The sequence below is a fragment of the Sparus aurata genome, chromosome 10 (genome assembly GCF_900880675.1).
Source record: "Sparus aurata chromosome 10, fSpaAur1.1, whole genome shotgun sequence".
Lineage (NCBI taxonomy): Eukaryota > Metazoa > Chordata > Actinopteri > Spariformes > Sparidae > Sparus > Sparus aurata.
The window spans coordinates 12,897,041-12,918,870 of record NC_044196.1 but is presented as its reverse complement, the minus strand read 5'-3'; the positions used below and the strand labels follow the sequence as shown (position 1 = coordinate 12,918,870).

General features: G+C 39.8%; 1 protein-coding gene and 1 long non-coding RNA gene across 2 annotated transcripts in view; one reads left to right on the top strand and one right to left on the bottom strand.

Annotated features, from left to right (window-relative positions):
* nhsl2 (NHS-like 2) overlaps positions 1-21,830 on the bottom strand; it is a 139,236-nt gene that overhangs the window by 110,249 nt on the left and 7,157 nt on the right. The window lies entirely within an intron of this gene.
* Positions 14,996-16,990, top strand: LOC115589689 (uncharacterized). Its single transcript, XR_003985578.1, has 2 exons — positions 14,996-15,408; positions 15,676-16,990. It is a non-coding gene; the product is annotated as an uncharacterized LOC115589689 (long non-coding RNA).

The following is a 21,830-nucleotide window of genomic DNA, read 5'->3' as shown; positions in this document are numbered from 1 at the left end:
GTATATCGACCTGATCCTGATGCCACTCAAACTTGACTCAAACTCAAGTCTGATCCTGATACGATTTGTGACCTTAAGTCCAACGTGAACCTGATCCAAGCCCAAGCCTAGCATAATCCTAGCCCCTCATGTTCGTGACTATAACGTAGCCTCTAGTGCAATCTCATACTAGCCTAATCCTACCCCAACCTAAGTTCTACTCCAATATAATGCCTGGCCTGACTAGAGCTTGACTTGATCCTAGCCTGACCCAAACCCAACCAAAACCTCATACCTAGCGGGACAAAAACCCAACTTAAGTCTTACCCCCATACAATTAAAGCTCAAGCTTGGCCTGATCCTAGCTGGACCCCCCCAAAACCCGATTCAATCCCACCCAAGGCTGCCTTGAAAAGTCCTTGCCTGATCCTAGCCCATCCACGCCCCAAACCAAATCTCAGCCTAAAACTGTTACCTAGCTGGACATAAACCCAATTCCAGCTCCGAGCCTAGCCTGATGAATCCCAACCCAAGGCTGCACCAAACCAGATTGCAAGCTGGACACCAATCTGACCTGAGCCTCATTTGTAGCCTAATCCTACCCCGTACTAAATCTTGCCCTAGTACAATTCCTGGTCTAACTAGAGCTTGACCTGATCCCGATCTAACCTAAGCCTGATCCAATCCCAACCCAAGCCAGCCCTGAAACCTAAGTCCTTGCCTGACCCAATCTTATCCCATTATCTAGCTTGACAAAAAATACGAAGTCAAACCAAAACCTGAGTTCTAACCCCACCCTAAATCCACCTGAACACTGTATGCTACAAGTCCACCCCAAACCAACTTATCGGAGTCCTAGCTTGACCAGAACAAGACCCAAGCACAATCCAATCACAAAGTATGGACGAGTTTTACCAAACCTAGTTGGATGTGGTTATTACGCCAGGATGGGCAATACAGTCAACTCAAATCGCTCTCTTTTAACCATGATTTCTTTAACCATAACCTACATTCCCTAAATCCCTACCTAAATTTAAATAGATGTGGGTCATTTTGACAGCAATAGCAAGTATATAAAGTATATAAAGTTGAAGTGTTAAAGTAACATCAAGCTAACATATCTTTGGAGTTAGCTTAGAAGCTTGTTAATGATAAAAGTGAGACAAACAGGAAGTAGGAAGACAAACAGAAAGAGAGTTGTCATGTTTATAGATTCCTCCGCCCACCTTCCCACCTCCCTCCCTCCCTCCCTCACCTCCCTCACCCTCCTACCTGAGTGCAATCTTACCGTTCTGCAGAGAAACACAAAGAAGACCAAAAAGCTCGGCCAAAAACAGCTGGAAACAGAGAGAGGGGACAGTACAGTGCACCGTCTTTGCCTTCAGATAGCAAATGGAGGGAAAAGGGAGGAGACGAGGACAAGTGTTGGGGTGGGAGGGGAGTGATGGATTACTGTGTGTGTGTGTGTGTGTGTGTGTGTGTGTGTGTGTGTGCGTGTGTGTGTGTGTGTCTTTTTCTTCTGCATGGTTAACTCAAGCCAGACTTTCTCTGCTCGCTGCCTGGAGGATCAGAGATCTAAAGCGGCAGGACTTCTGCTCTATCCTGATGTTTCTCCCAGCAAGCTCTGCCACTTTGTCTGGTTATCCTCAAATCACTCCTCTCTGACATTATTGAATAACTGCTTCCGTCGTTTTGTCTCTTCGATCTTTCTCCTTTTCGAAAACTTTCTCTTCCTCGAGTCAAAACAAATCAAATCACATATTAGCAGCATGACAGCAAAGAAAAGAGTGGTGTAGCTCGTGTTCTTCCAGACATCATAGCATCACAGCGGCCCAGTTCCGTCCCTGTTTTTGCATTTATGTCATCATCCTTATTTGAGATGTATGTGTCTCAATCTGAACTGTACAATTCTGGTTAATTCATCGGCACAGACAGCGGGAATAGTGAATGTAAGATATAAATCTAAATATTGAGCGGTCAGTGACACGGCTCGTTGTGACGGGCGACGTTGGTGGCTGTTTACTGTTTACTGATTCAGAAAGCTGTTTTTCTGTTATACAATGAGTCAGTATGCATATTTCAGTTTTCAATTTCATTTGTGCAACTACTAAGTGGTTAAGTATAACATACCCTACACAAATTGATAATTCACTTTTTGAAAATGCTCTTTTGTTGGGGTATGTAGCAAGATTGGTTCCAATGTCTTCTGTTACTGTATACGCAAACATTTGCAGCTGGCTACTCTACCCAAATGTCAAACTCTGCCGATGGGTTTATTTTAACTCTGATGTTCTTTTTGTGGATCATTCAACAGATTATAACCAGGCCAACAGCTGACCTACATTATTTATATTTCTTAATTTCCAGGAAGGGATGTTTATTATCTGTTTAAGTACCGGAGCGCACCTTGGACATGCAAGGTACATTATGGTTCGTTTCGAAGGTCAAGTAACCGTTCCCACAGTGGCAAATTTACACACTAAGGCTGAATAACTAAGGAAAGGATGGTAGGTCAAAGTTAAAACAGGAAGTGGGTCTGTAAACTGTAACTGATGTTTACAATAAACAGTTTGGGTAATTATCTCAGTTTCTCTTCGCTCTGTCTTGCTTCTAATTTTGGCGAACCAGGGGGTTTTCCTCGTCCTGTTGACAATCTACTGTCTGGAATATTTCAGAGTCATCAACGAGATAACTCTTCATTTGGTGTTTTAACCTCTGCATTAATGCTGCCACTCACTCAATTAGATCTGTCATCCTCTCTCTATTTTGCTCTCATTTCGGGACATATGAATATGAGCAGGTGCATCGTCATCGAAATCAGACGAGCACACTTATCCACACACAGTCAGTGTTTCTGCTGAGAATAATGACTTCCCTCGTGCCTTCCTCTCTTTTAATCTTCCACCCTTCTCTTTTGTCTCAGTCCCCTCTCTCTCTCAATCTTTCTCTCTCCATCTTCAACATTTCTCGTTTGTCTTTTTCTGAAACTAAATGAGGCAACTGATTACATTTCTCATTACTGACACTTTTAAGAGGGGTTATTCAGGGTACGGCACGTGCACTTGTGACATCCAGGTTGAAAAATCATCTTATATCATTAAAATTCAATAATTTAATATTGAATAATGTTTTAGGTCTGATATTCAATGTGAAATACCTTTTTTTAACATGTGAAATATCTGAAAATCATACATGCAAATATCATTTGGATGTATCTGCTTTAAGTCTGAAAACAAAACTTTGCTTTCATGCTTTTATGATGATTGTTATAACTTATGAGTGTTATATGCATATTAAATGTGATATCACATTATTTGTTTTCTCCTTTGTGGAAAAAAGCTGCTCAGGAACTCGATCAAACCTGATTATATGGAGACTAGTTTTATTTTCACATGTGTTTGAGGAAATTTTTACGACAGCAGCTTCGCTCCTGCATGAGCAGACGGTCTGCAAAGTATGAAGAGAAGCTGGGATTCCTTCGAGTGCCGCAAAATAATTAATGCTTTTCTACTTTTTTCCATTCCTTTTCATTTTCTTTTTCTAATTTCCTCTCAATCTCTCCGTCTCTGTCCTCTGGGTATTTCTATCTCCCTGTCTTTCCTTTTGCAAGCTCAGACGAGTTCTCACAGTCTCCCCCTCCAAAATAAGGGTCAAATAACACCCCACCTGGTTTAATAAGATGCCCTTAAAAGAATAAATATACCGGTTCTCTCTCTCTCTGTGTGTCGCAGGAGCTATTTCCTGACAATATTGTGAGCGGATTAAGGGAGGTTGGAGGTGATGGAGGGAGGGGGTAGTTAAAAAAGAGAGAGGAAGAAATAGGAGGAGGAGGAGGAGGAGGAAGGGCATCTTTAGAATAAATAAGTCCCCCGTCTTTAAATCCTTCTTTAACTCCAAACTCTCAGTTACTGGAGCTGCTTTTGACAAAAAAGGAGAAAACGGCTGCACGTACATGCACACACACACACACACACACACAGCATCCTCATCCTTATTTCACACTCCGTCTGCAAAAAAAAAAGTCAGAAAGGAACACGCCAAGATGTGGATGAAGGGGAGGAGAACGATTACAGACGGATTTACTCAGATCACGGGAGGCGTTTTTGTGAAATCTGTCATGACGAAAAAATGGCGATTTCAAATCAAATCAATCGCTGGATTCTTGGCGCGACCGTGAATCCGTGTGGTGACTCCTCTCTGTGTCACAGGACACGAGCCCAGACCTCCCCGCCGCCAGAAGACACAGAGAAGGGCTGTAGAAAATGAGATCTGACATGTTTTAAGTAGAAACAGATGAGAGTTGGAGAAAGGGGGGGTGGATGGGAGGGCCGAGGGAGATGCAAGCTAACAGGCCTTTATAGCAGCTTCTGTATGAACGTTTGGTTCAGAAGTGACCGGAGGCGAGGAATAACGGGGAGATGGAAGAAGAGGGAGGCTGTTTGTTTTCTTCTCAACATGAGGAGAGCCTTACATGTGTTTGTGCAGTCCAAATGTTGCATCTGAATATGAGGAGTACTTATTGTTTTCACATTTCTCTCACAGCTGCAAAAATCTGGGTAAAAATTTAGATTCCTGTGTTGCAAAGCAGCTCATTAACACTTCGCTCCACATTGTTTCCTTCGCTTTTGTATCTCCGGCAGCATTATTCTTCTGCAATAAAAACAGCATTCACGGTAGTTTTCTGCAGTGTGAGTGCTACATTTTTAAACGCTGACACTAAACTGGCTCGACTTTGTATGAGGAAGCATCTGAGGGAGGACAAATAATTGTTTTTAATATTTATCTCATGGCCGCTTGAACAGATGAAATGATTCTTTGAATACAAGAATCTAGTTTCCATTTGAAGAACTGCTGTTTATTCACTTGTCAAGCAGCTAATTAACAATCTCCTTGGCATTGTTTCCTTTATTTTTTTTTATAACTGGCAGCATTTTCTGCACCAGTGCTCTTTGACCTTGTTTTCTGTAAAACTGTGAAGTTTAGCATCTTCTTGCAACAGCCGAACAGCATTTGCAGGTTTGTTTTTTTTTTTACTTCCAGTTTCATCCGTCGCGTCGTCACATTTCTCATCTCTCTGGTTTAACTCAACTTCACATCTTTCATCTTATTCTATTTTGTTTTTAATTTAAAACGTTACAGCTTCATCTCCTGCTGGGAGCGTCTAATAACTCCCCTCCCCTCCTCTCTTTCTATCTCCCTCTCTAAGCCACGGCCCTCTCTCCCTCCTTCATCGTTATCCTCCTCTCCCTCTGAACACTTTGGCTGCCTGCAGGACACAAACACACAAAACTACATATAAACACACACACACACTGCGTAGAAACTATATCTGCCTCACAGCTAGCAGACACACACACACTCCTGACTCTGTCGCTGTGTTATGATCCTCCATCAGACTGCAGATAATGAAGCCAGAGAGCAGCCGGACTGTCATCCCTAAAAAGGAGTGGAAAGATGGAAGGAGGCGACTCTCTTTTCTGTTTGTATCTCTGGTTTTCCCTCCTTCACATCGCCAGCTTCGCTCGTATCATCATGGTCTTTGGCCACAATTAAAAAAGAGAGACGCCGAACCAGAGAAAATCTACAGCTCTTGGCTTTCCAGACAGTTTATAAACTGTGTGATGAGACTTTCTTTGCTATCTTAGAGAGTTAAAGTGTCAGTTTGAGTCTCCAGTGACTCAGAGAGGAAATTGGACCTCTTACCCTGATTCTGCATTCAGCAAAGCAATCATCAAGTCATTTCCTCCGAAGCTGAGAGATTGAAGGGAAACTCAGCCAGAGTGAGTTTGGAGGAGGGAAACCGGACACAGAAGGCAGGGAACGATCAATAGCCAATCAGGTTTTAAAGTTTAGAACTGCCTGATTAAGGGCTGATTGATCCAGTGATTGTCTAGGCAACAAGCCCAATGAGTTTAATGACAAAATGCCCACTGGAGCGACACATTTCTGATCTGTCGCCACAAAACAGCTTAACTAACGATACAGTGCAAAGGACTTTAATGTGACTTCCTGTGTCCACTATGTGGCGCTAGAGAACAGTCAAGATTTACATGTTAGGTTTGAGAGTATCAAGGGTGGAGCACATCTTGAAAAACATGTCAATCAAAAAGATGATGACGTCACAAAAGTCTCTCTTCCTGTCGCCAGTAGGTGGCGCAAAGGATGAGAGCAACAAGCATTATAGTTGCATGAGAGCCAATGGGAGCTGAGGTCAAAATCACACATCTGTGGGGGTCTCTATAAATTGTCAACACCCATTAATTTAATCACAAATCATACCATATTTATGTTTAAAGTCATGGACATGGACAAAGTAATGAAGTAGGGTCATTTCTAACGGCAATATACCAGACTCCCTTACAAATCCTGTGATTTTAAGAGTTGTCAGATCAGGAGGAGGAACTTAACAACCTTTGTGTAGTGTCTATGGCATATTTTTAATCATTGGTGCTTTCTTGTAAAATCGGCATTGAAAATAAAAAATGTAGACGTTTCTTTCCTTGTAAAAAGTGTTAGTTTGTTGCGTCATCGCTTGTAAAAGCCTGTCCGTCACAACGGCTGTGTGAACACACTGTTTCAACTGATTTCACCATTTACACCAAATGTATTAAAGAATTTTACCTATTGATGGTTAACATGTCAAATGTTTACAAATCCAGGAAACACTAACTCATATAGGTTACTTCTTTGGAGAGCAAAGTTGATAAAGTCACCAAACTCCATTAAAAAAATACTCAATTTTGAGATCTGCTGCTTTAGAAAAACTGCATACAACTCAAGAAAGGCCATCAACGGCAAATTCTTAACTGTTTAGGTCTTCTTGTTCATTCGGCAAGCACTTTACATGAAGATATTTCTTTCTATGTGTAAAAATGTTTGCATATGCAGCCGAGAAGTGAGATTATTAGGATCGCAAATCTGGCAAGTAAGGAGTTGCCTCTCATCAACATCATCCATTGAGAAATCAGAATATTCACAATACACCATTGATGAGGCCTCACGGTGGAAGAAACACCACCATCACATTCTGTTTTTTGTGTGTGTATTAAACAACCTCTCTGGAATCAAAAGGGGGGACTGAACACACATCCACCCCGACAGTGTTGCTCTACACTCACAAACTCTCAGTGTTTTCCTTCCATCTCTGACCGAAACCATTCAGATTCTGCCTCAAAAAGCCCCCCCAAAAAAACAGATTTTGAAATATATATCAAACGCTGAGACGAGAGCCGGCTTCAAAGTGCAGAGCAGGGGGTGATGGAGGAGAAGAAGAAGTGACGTGATGAGTCAGAAGTAAACACACACACACACTGATAGAGACGCTGAAGAGGCCAACAGCTGGGCTCTACTGCCCCTAGTGGCCGGGACGAGAACTGAAACTCTGCCTTACCAAAAATATTGTACTTTCTTTTTTTTATTACACCATAATTTTGACATATTTGTATTTTCTGTCAGCTTTAGATTGTGTTTTACGAGCTGACAGATGAATTTTAATTTATGTGATGCTCACAGGAGATTATTTAAATTGAAAATGAGCTGCAGAATATGTAAAAGTTATGAAGATGAAATGTTGATTTGTCTGAGTTTGTTGGGGGGTGTTTAGTCCTTCATGTATGGAGGACCATAACTGCCAAAAAATAATGGCATTTGAAAAATAAATAAATAAATAAATGACTCAATAAATACCTTGACATGGCAGAAAAGTTTTTTTCCGAAGCCTAAACACATTTTCTACATAATGAAGCCTTAAATTAGTGAAATGAAGGTGAGTATTTCCTTTAAACTGATGTTCATGTGAGGTTTTGTAGGTTTTATACTGTTTTTCTGTGAATTTAAGCGATATTTTTTCTTTTTTTTGTTTTGTTTTTTTTATTGTTGTAGTTTGTGTTCGTTCCATCATGAGGATTTCCCTCCAGATGTCGGTGCTACAACAGATCTGTTAGATCTGACGACTGTTTATGATATTATTTCTGATTTATCGTCGATGTTTGAGCCCGACATGAGTCTCCTGCTCTGAATCTCAATCAACACATATTATTTATCAGGCGAGCTGCGTATAAAAGATCATTTCCTGGACTAAAAACACAACTTTCTTTTTCCTGACTTGATGCCAACATCTCTCTGCCTCTGGATTCCTGAGCTGTGTGGCTCATTTCTTAACAATGCACACATTTAAAAGCCCACACTTTAAGGACATTAATGATTTATAGAGGGAATTATAATAAGTATTTTAAAAAAAGTGCCTGCAGGCAGGAAACACTTTAACATTTCACACAGACTATTTTATATGTATCAGCACTACTTCAAATGTCTTTAATCAAACCAGACTTTACAGTTTGGCGACGTCGTCCTGCAAATAAATCTGAAGGTGAAGACACAAACATTGGATTACTTCTTCAGGGTTCAAGTTAAGTTAAGCTGAGAAAGTCGAGTTGAGAGTTTTGGTTTTGTTCTCTAAGCGGTGATCGGCAACACATCATCTCAGGAAGTTCAACACAATCTGAGATCAAATCTTAAAAGGGGGCACAGTTAATATTTATGCCATTAATGAGGTGATAATACAAACTTTTTCTATTAGAGAACAAACAAGCTGTTCTCAGAGGAAAATAAGGACACTGTTTAAGGCTAGAAAGGTGGCAGGGTCCGCCACATGTAAACAAAGTTAAACAGTATGAAATTGTGTTGTGTGTTTGTTTATTCAGTCATGGAAACAAAGAGAGTTTGTTTTGACATTTTTAAAAAAATCAGACAATCTTAACATCTCTTCCGAAAAACTACATAGTGCTCCTTTAAATGCTCTATAATAACTCAAAGAATATAATATATATATGACCTTTTTGACCTTTTTGTTCTATATTGTTTGTAGATTTTGTGAATACTGTTGATTTTCTTTTTTTCTGTCCAGTCTTGCTGCTCCAATCGACAGATTTCTTACTGATGATCTGCAGTCAGGGTGTTTATAGATACTGACAGAGTAGCTCACGCTGGTTCTGCGCCTGTGTTTGTTAGGAAATGACCAGAACCACCATCTTTCCTCGATCATCATGTTTTAAACAAAACTAAAGAACACACACTCTGTCCTCAACTGTCAAATCCATGTGATTCGTTTCCCAACACCCTCTCTACGACCTCTAGCGGTGAGGATGTCACACTTCGCAGACTCGTTTTCTCGATATATGCGACCTGACTCAGCACTGATAATCTCGCGGGCCCTGATTCTTTGGGTTTTTTCGGTGACATAAAGACGAGCCTCTCTCTCGGCGGCTTCACGCTGCAGCTGGACGGAGCGAGGGATGAGAGAGAGAGAGAGGGAGAGAGATACACTTTAAATCATTTGCATGTGAAATAGACTGGCACTTAGATCAAAACCTCGAGCTGGAAGACGCACACACACACACACACACACACACACACACACAGAGGCTCGTCAGTGTGTGTGCGCTGACAGCGGCGGCCCTGTGTGAGCAGACGAGCATGTGAGGCTGATTACAGAGTATTTACTGCTGAGTCCGTCTAGACAGAAACAGAGAGGGAGCGACGATGGAGACGAGACAATAAGCACATAAATAAAGAGGTCGGGGGAGCGAGAGAGGGAGAGGTACCTGTAGAAAGATGGAAGGGAAGACATGAAGTGTGAGAGAGATGTAAATAAAGTGGACAACATCAGTATAACACAATGTGTGTGGTTGCTCGCCGTCTTATCGAGAGTAAACCCGCTAAATTAAAAGATCAGCGCCGCTTTTCCTCATAGCTAAGCTGCAGCCATTAGCTAATTAGCTTATTAGCTTATCTTACACTGAAAACCAGTGGAAACAGCCACAGCAACTAATTAACTAACTTCATTGAAAGTGTCATGTCTTTTTTACCCGGTTTTGTATTGTAATGAATTTCACTGAAGAAAGAGAGGGTAAGGACGGGGATAATAACGTGCCCTAAACTAAATGGAACCAGTCCAATGTTGTTGTTTTTTTCAGCAGGGTTTACCGACGGGAGGAGAGCTCAGAGATCACTGGGATTCATCTTCACTCCTGTTTATCAACCTGACTGCAGCAGCAAGTCTGGATAATAATTCTAAATTTGAGTAGTAGGTTTGATCTTCTCACTGCTTGAGCTTCTTGTCTTGTTGGACTTGTTGTTTTGGCAATGTTGTTGTGTTCCCTGACCTCAGCAACCTGGTGAGTAGTCCCAAGTTGTGATATAAACTCGTTATCCTTCAGTTGACTTGATTTCCACAAAGAATATATCATTTCTGCCACCAGGGGTCTCTCTATCAAAACAAAGTCAACGACAGTCACATCAGATTCTGCTCCGAATGTTTACCGACGGGAGGAGAGCTCAGAGATGACTTTTCAACTTCCGGGAATAAAAATTGGATTTATCTTCACTCCTGTTTATCAACCTGACTGCAGCGGTGATCCGCGGACGTGAACACCATTGTCGGGCGTTTATGTTCTGTAATGTCGACAGCTGACTGGAGCCGGAGGGGAAATGTACTTTACTTCATGAAGGTAACATTACAGAGTGGAGAGGAGAAGGAAAAGAGAGAACCAGATTCTCTGGTGAGTGCTCAGTTCGGTCAGAGTCGACCTGAATTCAAACAGTGCACACAACTTCAGTGCGGCTGTTGCTCGCTAGCTTACAGCTAATGTACAGTAAAATAATCTGGCTGTTTGGGGGACATTTGGGATAATGTAGGTATGCAATCAAACAAATTATATAACGAAGATCTAGTCGTTTTTAAACATTTTAATGGAGAGATCTTTAAAAATGCAAACGCAAGAGTCAATTCCCACAGCTGGAAAAGTGAAAGTGCTCGGTAACAGCCCAGCTGACGCAAAACAGGCCGAGGGTTCAGGTTCATCAGTCACAAGTTGTGATTCCAGCTTGTTGTGCTGCCCCAAGAGGCCAAAACAATCTACTACCACTACATGAATATACTACAGACTTGTATGTGGCTTCTAGCTCATCCACTCGGAAGTGTTAGCTTGAGATGTCTGAGAGAGAGAAAAAGATTTGGACAAATGAAACATAGATGAACTTGGAAAAACATCTTTGGATGTTAAACCTTGTATGACCTCGACTGTGAGTAGAGTTTGTGCCAGAAAACTGCAGCGCCAGGCAGCACATCAACAACGGACAAGTCTGTCATTGTCATGCATGACTCACACACACACACACACACACACACACACACACACACTCATGATGGGCAGCATTCCAAAAACCTGTCCTGTTCGCCACATATGGGTTAAAATACAAACACACACCCTTCTTGACACTTTAAAAATCTGTTTTGACATTAAAACAGGAAGTGAAGTTTTGTGCACACACACACATTTCTCACACTGAGGCGCTCGCTTGAAATCTGTACGGGTGGCCTGAAGCAGTTACCTTATATGGACACACACACACACACACACACACACACACACACACACACACACTAATAGAGAGGCTGATGAATGATGCATTCCTCCACAGAGGGCATCGTACTACAGTAACACTCTTTCTTTTTCCTCCGCCCACTCACCAATTCATCTCTTTCTCTCTCCCTTTTTAATCTTTATCTTATAAAACCTTCCTCCTCAGTCCACCTTCTCTAATTCTTGATGTCTGTCCTCCGTTCCTACGCTCTCCAGCCCCCAATTTTCTCCACTGTTTTCCCGTCTTTTCACCGCTCATCTATTCTCCACCATCTGCCCTCCGTCCTCTCTCAGCCCCGTCGGTCACAAACTGTTTTCTGTCATCGCTTGACAATCTCCAGAACGAGACAGAGAGGGAGGGACGACGGGTGAAACAAGACGCTGCCGACACAAGAGAGCTGTGACGGAGGAGGATGAGCACAAGGAGGGCGAAGGTTTGACGAACAAGACGAATCTGACAGCTGAGAGGAGAGAAAAAAAATCCCCAGAAGAGGAACTTTAACACACGATGAGAAAACTGTAAACTCTTCACACTTCCTCTCCAAACAGGCCAACTGCATGTCAACAACTATCTGATTAACATTTAGTTAACAAGGATAAGATAATGATGTCATAGGACATTCTCCAGGAACTGTCTTCTCTACATTTGTGGGGGGTTTTATGACGAAAACACATTCAAAACAATATTACGCGAGTAACGCAAAACCAAAATAATCGCAAACCACATCGGTATAAACGAAGACTTTTCTCTGTGATCTGACTGCAATTAACGGATCAGAAGGACGACAACATCATAATGCCGTCTTGTAAAAAAGCTGAATTCATGCTTCATCAGGTCTGTTGGCCAGACAACAAGCAAACAACTTTTAAAAGCTTGTTCCCTGAATGGAGTTTGGATCGATCAGAGATATGCTGCGCTTCCTAAACTTACCAGGTGATCCTACTTTCTGGCTCACTTCCCTCCTCGGTACGAGTGGATGTGTTATCGTGCAGCTCTGGGTGCCTTCGATTAGTGATTATTATCATCTCTTCCATCATTGTTCGTGAATGTGCGGACATCAGCGACTTGAAAGTCATGATGTCAGCGTGAACATCAGAGCCGCTAGGCTTTCGCGACATTCAGTTTCACTTCAGTATTTTCAGCTTTGTGAGTTTGGTCGGAGCTTCAAATTCATTTTTGTTAATTATTCTACACAATCAACAACATTGTCCTCAACATACAGCTCACCTGCTGATATGACATCAGAATCGTGGGTGTAAAAAAGGTGGGGTTTTTTTGGCAACTTTATGTCTAATCAAAAAAGCAGATAATCCAGTTGGGACAACATGTTCACACTTAACGCTTAATCAAACCACAGACACGTCCATACATATGTGTTATATACTATACTGATGTTTGTACAAAACATATCATATCATTCACATTACATGTTTAATATCAGACTTTCATGTTGGAAGGTGGAGGGTGACAATGTTTCTGCATTTGTAGGTGTGAAACTTGAGGCCTAGCTGCTGCTTATATCATTGTCTCACATTAGCTGTTACCAACAGAACCCCGACAGATTCACACATACAGAAGCTCCCCATAAAGGAAACTTCCTCATTTACATAGTTGGTTAGCGTACATGCAGTCCTTTACACCAATTTCATGGTGATAGTCATAGACATATATGGTGAAACTGCCGTTTGCAGGATTCTCATTGGCTGTTCATCTATTTTAATAATACTCTTGATACTGACGCAGCAGCATTTACAGAGCAGAGGCCGGCTGAGCGGAGCAGGTGAGAAAACATCATGGCCGTCTGCCCTCAGTCCTCTCTCAGCCTGTCGGCCACAAACTGTTTTCTGTGATCTGACTGCAATAAATGGATCAAAAGGACGCCGAAATAACAACATCATAATGCTGACTTGTAAAAAGCTTGAATTCATGCTTCATCAGGTTTGTCGGCCTGACGACAAGCAAACAACTCTTACAAAGCTTGTTCCCTGAATAGAGTTTGGATCGATCAGAGATATGCTGTGCTGAGACGTATTTCCCAAACTTACCAGACAGTCGTACTTTCTAGCTCACTTCCCTCCTCGGTACGAGTAGATGTGTTACCGCGCAGTTCTGGGTGCCTCGATTAGTGATTATCGTCCTCTCTTCCATCGTTGTTCGTGAATGTGCAGAAATCAGAGACTCGGAAGACATGATGTCAGCGTGAACATCAATGCCAAAAGGATTTTGCGACACTCAATTTCACTTGAGTATTTTCAGCTCATGCGAATGCTTTATTTTGATAAATTCTACGTGCGCTTCCTCCTTCCTTTGAGTGACTTTTGAAAAGTATGTCTGATGAAAAAAAGTCGATAATCCAGTAGGGATGAGATGTTCGCACTTAACGCGTCATCAAACCACAGACACGTCCATACGTTTGTGTTATATACCATACTGATGTTTGTACAGAGCATATCATATCGTTCACATTACATGTTTAATATCAGACTTTCATATTGGAAGGTGGAGGGTGACCATGTTTCAACGTTTGTAGGTGTGACACTCGAGGCCTAGCTGCTGCTTCTGTCATTGTCTCACATTAGCTGTTACCAACAGAACCCCGACAGATTCACACATAAAGTAGCTCCCCATAAAGGGAACTTCCTCATTTACAGAGTTGGTTAGCGTACATGCACAACTGTAGACCAATTTCATGGTGATGGTCATAGACATATATGGTGAAACTGCTGTTTGCAGGATTCTCATTGGCTGTTCATCTATTTCAATAATACTCTTGATACTGACGCAGCAGCATTTACAGAGCAGAGGCCAGCTGAGTGGAGCAGGTGAGAAAACATCATGACTTATGACTTTTATTACGTTATTAGAAGGTTTTGTGTCTGTTTTGCGACTTTATTGGGAATCTTTCTGTCACAGTACTGACTTAAAGTAAGTACAGTGATTTTACTTTATTAAGCACCTTTCTAGATCAGATGTCTCAACAGGATGTTTCAGATGTTCTCTTGCTATTGTTGTTTTCAGTCAGTAGCAAACAATTCAACATGAACTTGAGCCATCAGTGACCACAGCCACCATACTCTCGCACTAGCTGAATGTTGTTGACAGCCTCCAGTGAGAAATTGATTTTAAAGTAACATCAGCTTCAATTTTTGACAAATGCAGACTTCCTTTAATATGTGTGAGAAGACCCTGAAAAGTAAAGATCACAGTTTTTCAGTTCCTAAAATTTTAAAGTTACGTGATGTTCATCAATAACATTCTAGGACAAAAATGCAACTACGTAGATTTACTCAAGTCCTGTACTTAAATTCATCTTTGAGGTACTTGTACTTTACCTGAGTATTTCCATTTTCTGCTACTTTATACTTCCACTACATTTTGGAGGCAATATTGTAACTGTTTACTCCACCACATTTAATTGATTACTTTATTTCCTAGTTACTTCCCAGATTACCTGCTGCATTGCAGCCAGTGTAGTGCATTTTAAGGATATTTTATTTTATTGGCAGTTGGATATTAAAACATACGTGTAAATATATGTATTATTTGTACTTTTGATATCAAAGTACATTTATTGCCAGAAAAGTGCTTCTAATTCTTGAGTACATTTCATATCAGATACTTTTACTCAAGTACTATTCGTTTGAGTGATTTTCACTTGCACCAGTAAATAATATTTTAACATAATATAATTTCTTACTTTTACTAAAGGATGACTTCTCATTACTTCATACGACATTGTATATTCAACATTTGACCCCTTACTTTCTGATGTTCTTGATATTTTTTGGTCAACACATCAGTATTTTTTCTCTCATCATCATCTCTAGACAAGATGAAGGGCGTTCTCCTGATTACCATCACAGTCACTGTTGCTCTTGTTAATGGGAACAATTTACGTCCTTGTGAAAAAAAAGATGAGAACAATGCATACAACAAATTTGTTTGGAAACACATCATCCCTGAGAAGGAGATATTTGACAGATCATCAGAGACTGCATGGAGCAGGTGAGTTAAATGGTTTCATTGTGAAATTGGTCACCAGTTAGATGGAGATAATGTGTACTTCTACAGTCTTGGTTAAATTTTGTTTCTACCGTGTCAGCCAAGTGACCAGCCTCTCTGACTGACTGATTTCATATCAATTCAAATTAAACACTGTCGCTGATGCACAAGTATTCTCTAATATCACACTTTTGGTTGACCTGCAGATTTTAAACTCCAAAGTTACTCCAAACGTAGTTGTACATTATCAATGCTGTGCTCATTTTACAGATACCTATTAAAGAAGAGACTCTGCAAAAGACCTTCTCAGACCTTCATGGAGCAGGCAGACCTGACAAGTGTCGTATACATCTGTAACGGCCGTGGCCGGCAACTGTATCCTGGTGGCTCTAACTTATGCATCAGTGACTCACTCATATGGGTATATCAGGTCTACATAGGCATGGGCTGCAAAGTTGAAACACTTGAGACATACCCCCATTATGTGATTGTGGCTTGTAATAGAATTGGAAACCACTGCCTACCTGTCCATTATCAGCCGTACAACGGCCAATATCCAAAAGCCAACGATCCTATCTGCAGACCTTAAGGTCCTCAAGGGTTAGTAGATGTCGGATTCCTTTTGTCTAACTAATAGTTTTGTCACACTTAGCTAAATGAAGGCGTTTGGCTAACATAAATAATATTGGCATGTGATTTAGTTCTTTGTCTCTGTTACATTTTTTTACCTGTTGCTGCAATATTTGATGAACATGAGATGAGCCCGATTTTAAAAGGCCGAGTCGCCAGAGGAAAATTTTGGCATATTTGATGAGAGTAAGTAAGTAAATAATTAGGTAACAACACATGCACTGTAAGTAATGTGCATGTGCAACTCTCACCAAAGATTGAACAGAGGTGAGATGTCTCACTCTGTGGCTCAAACAGAGCTCTCAAGAATTTGAGATATTTTTTGAAAATTTAAGTACGTAAACTTATTCTACTACGACCCCAAATAAAAAAGTATGCACCTGAACACTAGCATAATAGGACCTCTTTAGGAAAACTTTAGGAAACTAATTAACTCAAAATTACCAAGTTAAGTAGACTAATAAAAGTTGTTAAAACCTTTTAGCTCGCACAACTTGAATAATATATTCTACTTAGTAGAGTAATTAAATGCAGACTTGCAACATGAAAAAATGTTTCAAAATATCTGTGATTTGCAGAAATATGAATATGTGCAGTTGGGTTAAATAAAATAAACATGCGTGGGTGTTGCAATACTCTAAATTACACACAGCAGACAACTATGAGCTACACTGGGTGAAAACAGTGCAGTTTGGGGATGATGTAACAGATTATTGATTGTGTTTAAGATTTATATTGCCTGTATTCCCAACTGTGTGCTAAGCTTTCTTGAACCTTAAGTGTCACCTATCCTGGGGTTAATAAGTCACCTGTCTATATTCACATTTTCTGATGCCAATTGTTGTTACTGTCCATAACTAAGAAATTTTGTGAAGCTGTGCTCTCATTCATTTTGCTATTTATGTTGTCTAATAAATTACTTAAACTAATAAATCTATATTTTTGAAGCATTGAATCAAGGGGGTGTCCATTTCATTTGTATTTGTAAATATATTGTTTGGCTTTTTTTTATGTACAACAGGGAACATCAGAAACTTGTAACGAGCATTGTGGTGGATCTAAAATAAAATTTAAAAGAAAAATGCTGAATTGTCAAATATGGGACTTTGGCGAAGAATCCCAAAAACATATCCAAAACACACAAACTCCAGATTACTGGAGAGCCAGAATTAAATTTTTGGGGGTTTTTTTTTAAGTCTATTTACAGCGTTCACTAATGTTGTCCAAGTGACATCTTCACAAGGTTCACAACCATGCAACTTCAGCCTCCTGGATTAAGGTTAGATGGTCAAAACATGGCATTTATGGAACTGGATGAATAGCTCCGCTGGTAAAGTGCATGCTCAGTGGGAACGCGCAGTCATACTTGCTTAACATTTTATTGTTCAGACAAAGCTAAAGGTTGAAGACAATGAACACAGTTTTAGATACGAGACCAACTTGACATTGAACCAGGTTTTTCACCCCCAGTCTATCAATTACGATGTGGTACTGTCTTAACTTCAGCATTTGGCCACATCTTGACCACTTATAATATCAACTCAATGTACTCAACTAACTGAACTTAAGGTTGATTTTGTTGGCAGTGAGACACTTTTTCTTAAAATTTGGTCGGAACACAGCATTAAAAATAACAGCTTCAAATTAATTTTGACGTTTGCTGTTAATCATTCTACATAATGAACAACAAGCTTCCTCCACATGTGGCTCACCTGCTGCTATCAACTAACATCAGAATTGTGGGTATAAGAAAAGTGTGTTTGTGAGCCGGGATTGTATCCCACGAAAAAAAAGCAGATAATCCAGTTGGGATGAGATGTTTGCCCTTAATGTTTCTGCAAACCACAGACACGTCCATACATATATGTTACTGACATTTGTACAAAACATATCATATCGTTCACATTACTTGACTTTCATATTGAAAGGTGGAGGGTGACCATGTTTCAACGTTTGTAGGTGTGAAACTTGAGGCCTAGCTGCTGCTTCTGTCATTGTCTCGCATTAGCTGTTACCAACAGAACCCCGACAGATTCACACATAAAGTAGCTCCCCATAAAGGGAACTTCCTCATTTACAGAGTTGGTAAGCATACACGCACTACTGTATACCAGTTTCATAGTGATAGTCATAGACATATATGGTGAAACTGCCGTTTGCAGGATTCTCATTGGCTGTTCATCTATTTTAATGATACTCTTGATACTGACGCGGCAGCATTTACAGAGCAGAGGCCGGCTGAGCGGAGCAGGTGAGAAAACATCATGATTTATGAGTTTTATTACATTATCAGAAGGTTTTTTGTCTGTTTTGCGACTTTATTGGGAATCTTTCTGTTACAGTACTGACTTAAAGTAAGTACAGTGAATTTAACTTTATTTAGCACCTTTCTAGATCAGATGTCTTAACAAACACTCGACATTAACTTGAGCCATCAGTGACCACAGCCACCGTACTCTCGCACTAGCTGAATGTTGTTGACAGCCTCTAGTGAGAAATTGATTTTGAAGTAACATCAGCTTCGGGTTTTTGACAAAGACAGACTTCCTTAAATATGTGTGAGAAGACGCTGAAAAGCACAGATTTGTAAGTTCTCAAAAATGTTAAAGTTCATCAATCACATTCTCCACTACATGTAACTGATTACTTTATTTCCTTGTTATGTTGCAGATTATCTGCTGCATTACAGCCAAAGTAGTGCATTTTAAGGATAATTTATTTTATTGGCAGTTGGTTATAAAAAAAAAGTTTAAACATACGTTATATGTATTATTTGTTCTTTTGATATCAGAGTACATTTATTGCCAGAAAAGTGCTTTCAATTCTTAAGTACATTTCATATCAGATACTTTTACTCAAGTACTATTTGTGTGGGGGATTTTTACTTTCACCAGTAATTAATATTTCAACATAATATAATTTCTTACTTTTACTGAAATATGACTTCTCATTACTTTATACAACACTGTATGTTCAGCATTCGACTCGGTACTTTCTGATGTTCTTTTTGGTTGGTTTTTGGTTTTGGATGATCTTTTTGTCAACACATCAGTTTTTCTTCTCTTATCATCTGTCTAACTAATATTTTTGTCACACTTTGCTAAATGAAGGTGTTTGGCCTACGTGAATATGACTGACATGTGATTTTGTTCTTTGTCTCTGTTACACTTTTAAATCTGTTGCCGCAATTTTTGATAAACATGAGATGAGCCCGATTGAAACAGCCGAGTCACCAGAGGAAAATGTTGGCATATTAAATGAGAGTAAGTCAGTAACTAAGTAACAACACATGCACTGTAAGTAATGTGCATTTGCAACTCTCACCAAAGATTTAACAGAGGTGAGATGTCTCACTCTGTAGCTTAAACAGAGCTCTCAAGAATTTGAGATATTTTAAAAACAATTAAAGTATGTAAACTTGTTCTACTACGACCCCAAATAAAAGTATGAACCTGAACACTAGCATAATATGACCTCTTTAAAAAACTTTAGGAAAATAATTAACTCAAAATTACCAAGTAGACTAATAAAAGTTGTTAAAACCTTTTAGCTCGCACAACTTTAATAATATATTCTACTTAGTAGAGTAATTAAATGCAGACTCGCAACATGAAGAAATCTTTCAACATATCTGTGATTTGCAGAAATATAAATATGTGCAGTTGGGTTGATTAAAATAAACATGCGTGGGTGTTTCATTTCCTCTAACACACAGTAGACAACTATGAGCTACACTGGGTGATAACAGTGCAGTTTGTGGATGATGTAATAGATCATTGATTGTGGTTGAGATTTATATTGCCTGCTAAAGCTTCTATATAACCTCTAACAACTGTGTGCTAAGCTTTCTTGAACCTTATGTGTCACCTAACCTCAGGGTTAAGAAGTCACCTGTCTATATTCACTTGTTCGCAATACAAAAAATGTGTAATTGTCCTTTACTAAGAAATGTTGTGAAGCTGTATGCTCATCCTGTCCATTTTGCTATTTATGTTGTCTAATAAATTGCTTAAACTAATAAATCAATATTTTTGAAGCATTGAATCAAGAGTGTGTCCATTTTGCCTTTTTTTATGTACAACAGAGAAAATCAGAAACTAGCTGACCATTGTTTAAAAGGAAAAATACTGAAACGTCAAGTATAGGAGTTTGGTTGGGGAAGCACAATGATCAAAAAAATATCCAAAACTGATGATGTTGAAAAGATGCTCACTGGAGAGCCAGAAAGAACGTTTTCTTTCTCGAGGCCTAGCTGCTGCTTCTGTCATTGTCTCACATTAGCTGTTACCAACAGAAGCTCGACAGATTCACACATACAGTAGCTCCCCATAAAGGGAACTTCCTCATTTACAGAGTGGGTTAGCGTACACGCACTACTATACACCAATTTCATGGTGATAGTCATAGACATATATGGTGAAACTGCCATTTGCAGGATTCTCATTGGCTGTTCACCTATTTTAATAATGCTCTTGATACTGACGCAGCAGCATTTACAGAGCAGAGGCCGGCTGAGCGGAGCAGGTGAGAAAACATCATGACTTATGAGTTTAATTACATAATTAGAATGTTTTCTGTCTGTTTAGCGACTTTATTTGGGAGTTCTGTTTCTGTTACAGTACTGACTCCAAGTAACTACAGCGAATTTAACTTTATTAAGCACCTTTCTAGATCAGACGTCTCAACAGGATGTTTCAGATGTTCTCTTGCTATTGTTGTTTTCAGTCAGTAGCAAACAATTCAACATGAACTTGAGCCATCAGTGACCACAGCCATCAAACACTTGCACTAGCTGAATGTTGTTGACAGCCTCCAGTGAGAAATTGATTTTAAAGTAACATCAGCTTCAATTTTTGACAAATGCAGACTTCCTTAAATATGTGTGAGAAGACGCTGAAAGCACGGCTTGTAAGTTCTCTAAAATGTTAAAGTTCATCAATCACATTCTCCACTACATGTAATTGATCACTTTATTTCCTAGTTACTTTGCAGATTATCTGCTGCATTACAGCCAAAGTAGCGCATTTTAAGGATCATTTATTTCATTGGCAGTTGGATTAAAAAAAAAAGTTTAAACATACGTATAAATGTATGATTAATTTGTACTTTTGATCGTAACATGAAGTACATGTATTGGCAGAAATGTGCTTCTAATTCTTAAGTACATTTCATATCAGATACTTTTACTCAAGTACAATTTGTGTGAGTGATTTTCACTTTCACCGTTGAGTAATATTTTCAGATAATATCATTACTTTTACTAAAGGATTACTTTATACAACACTGTGTACAAAATGTGTTACTTTTTGATGTTCCTGATATTTTTTGGGTCAGAACATTAGTTTTTTTTCTCTCATCATCATCTCTAGACAAGATGAACGCCGTTCTCCCGATCACCATCACAGTCACTGTTGCCCTTGTTTATGGGTACAACCCAGGTCCTTGTCAAAAGAACGATGACAACAATGCATACAACAAATTTGTTCAGAAACACATCCTCCAGTGGCACTTTGACAGATCATCAAAGCCTGAGAGGAAAAGGTGAGTTAAGTGGTTTCATTGTGAAATTGTCCACCAGTACAGTGTTGGTGAAATTCTGTTTCCACCGTGTCAGCCGAGTGACTAAGCCTCCAAGTTACTCCAAACTTAGTTGAACATTATCAATGCTGTGCTCATTTTACAGGTACTTAAATGAGACAGGACTCTGCAACAGACGTTTTCAGTCCTTCATCAGGAAGAGAGATCAGATGAGTGTCGTGAGCGTCTGTAATGGCCATGGCCGCCCCCTTAGTGGT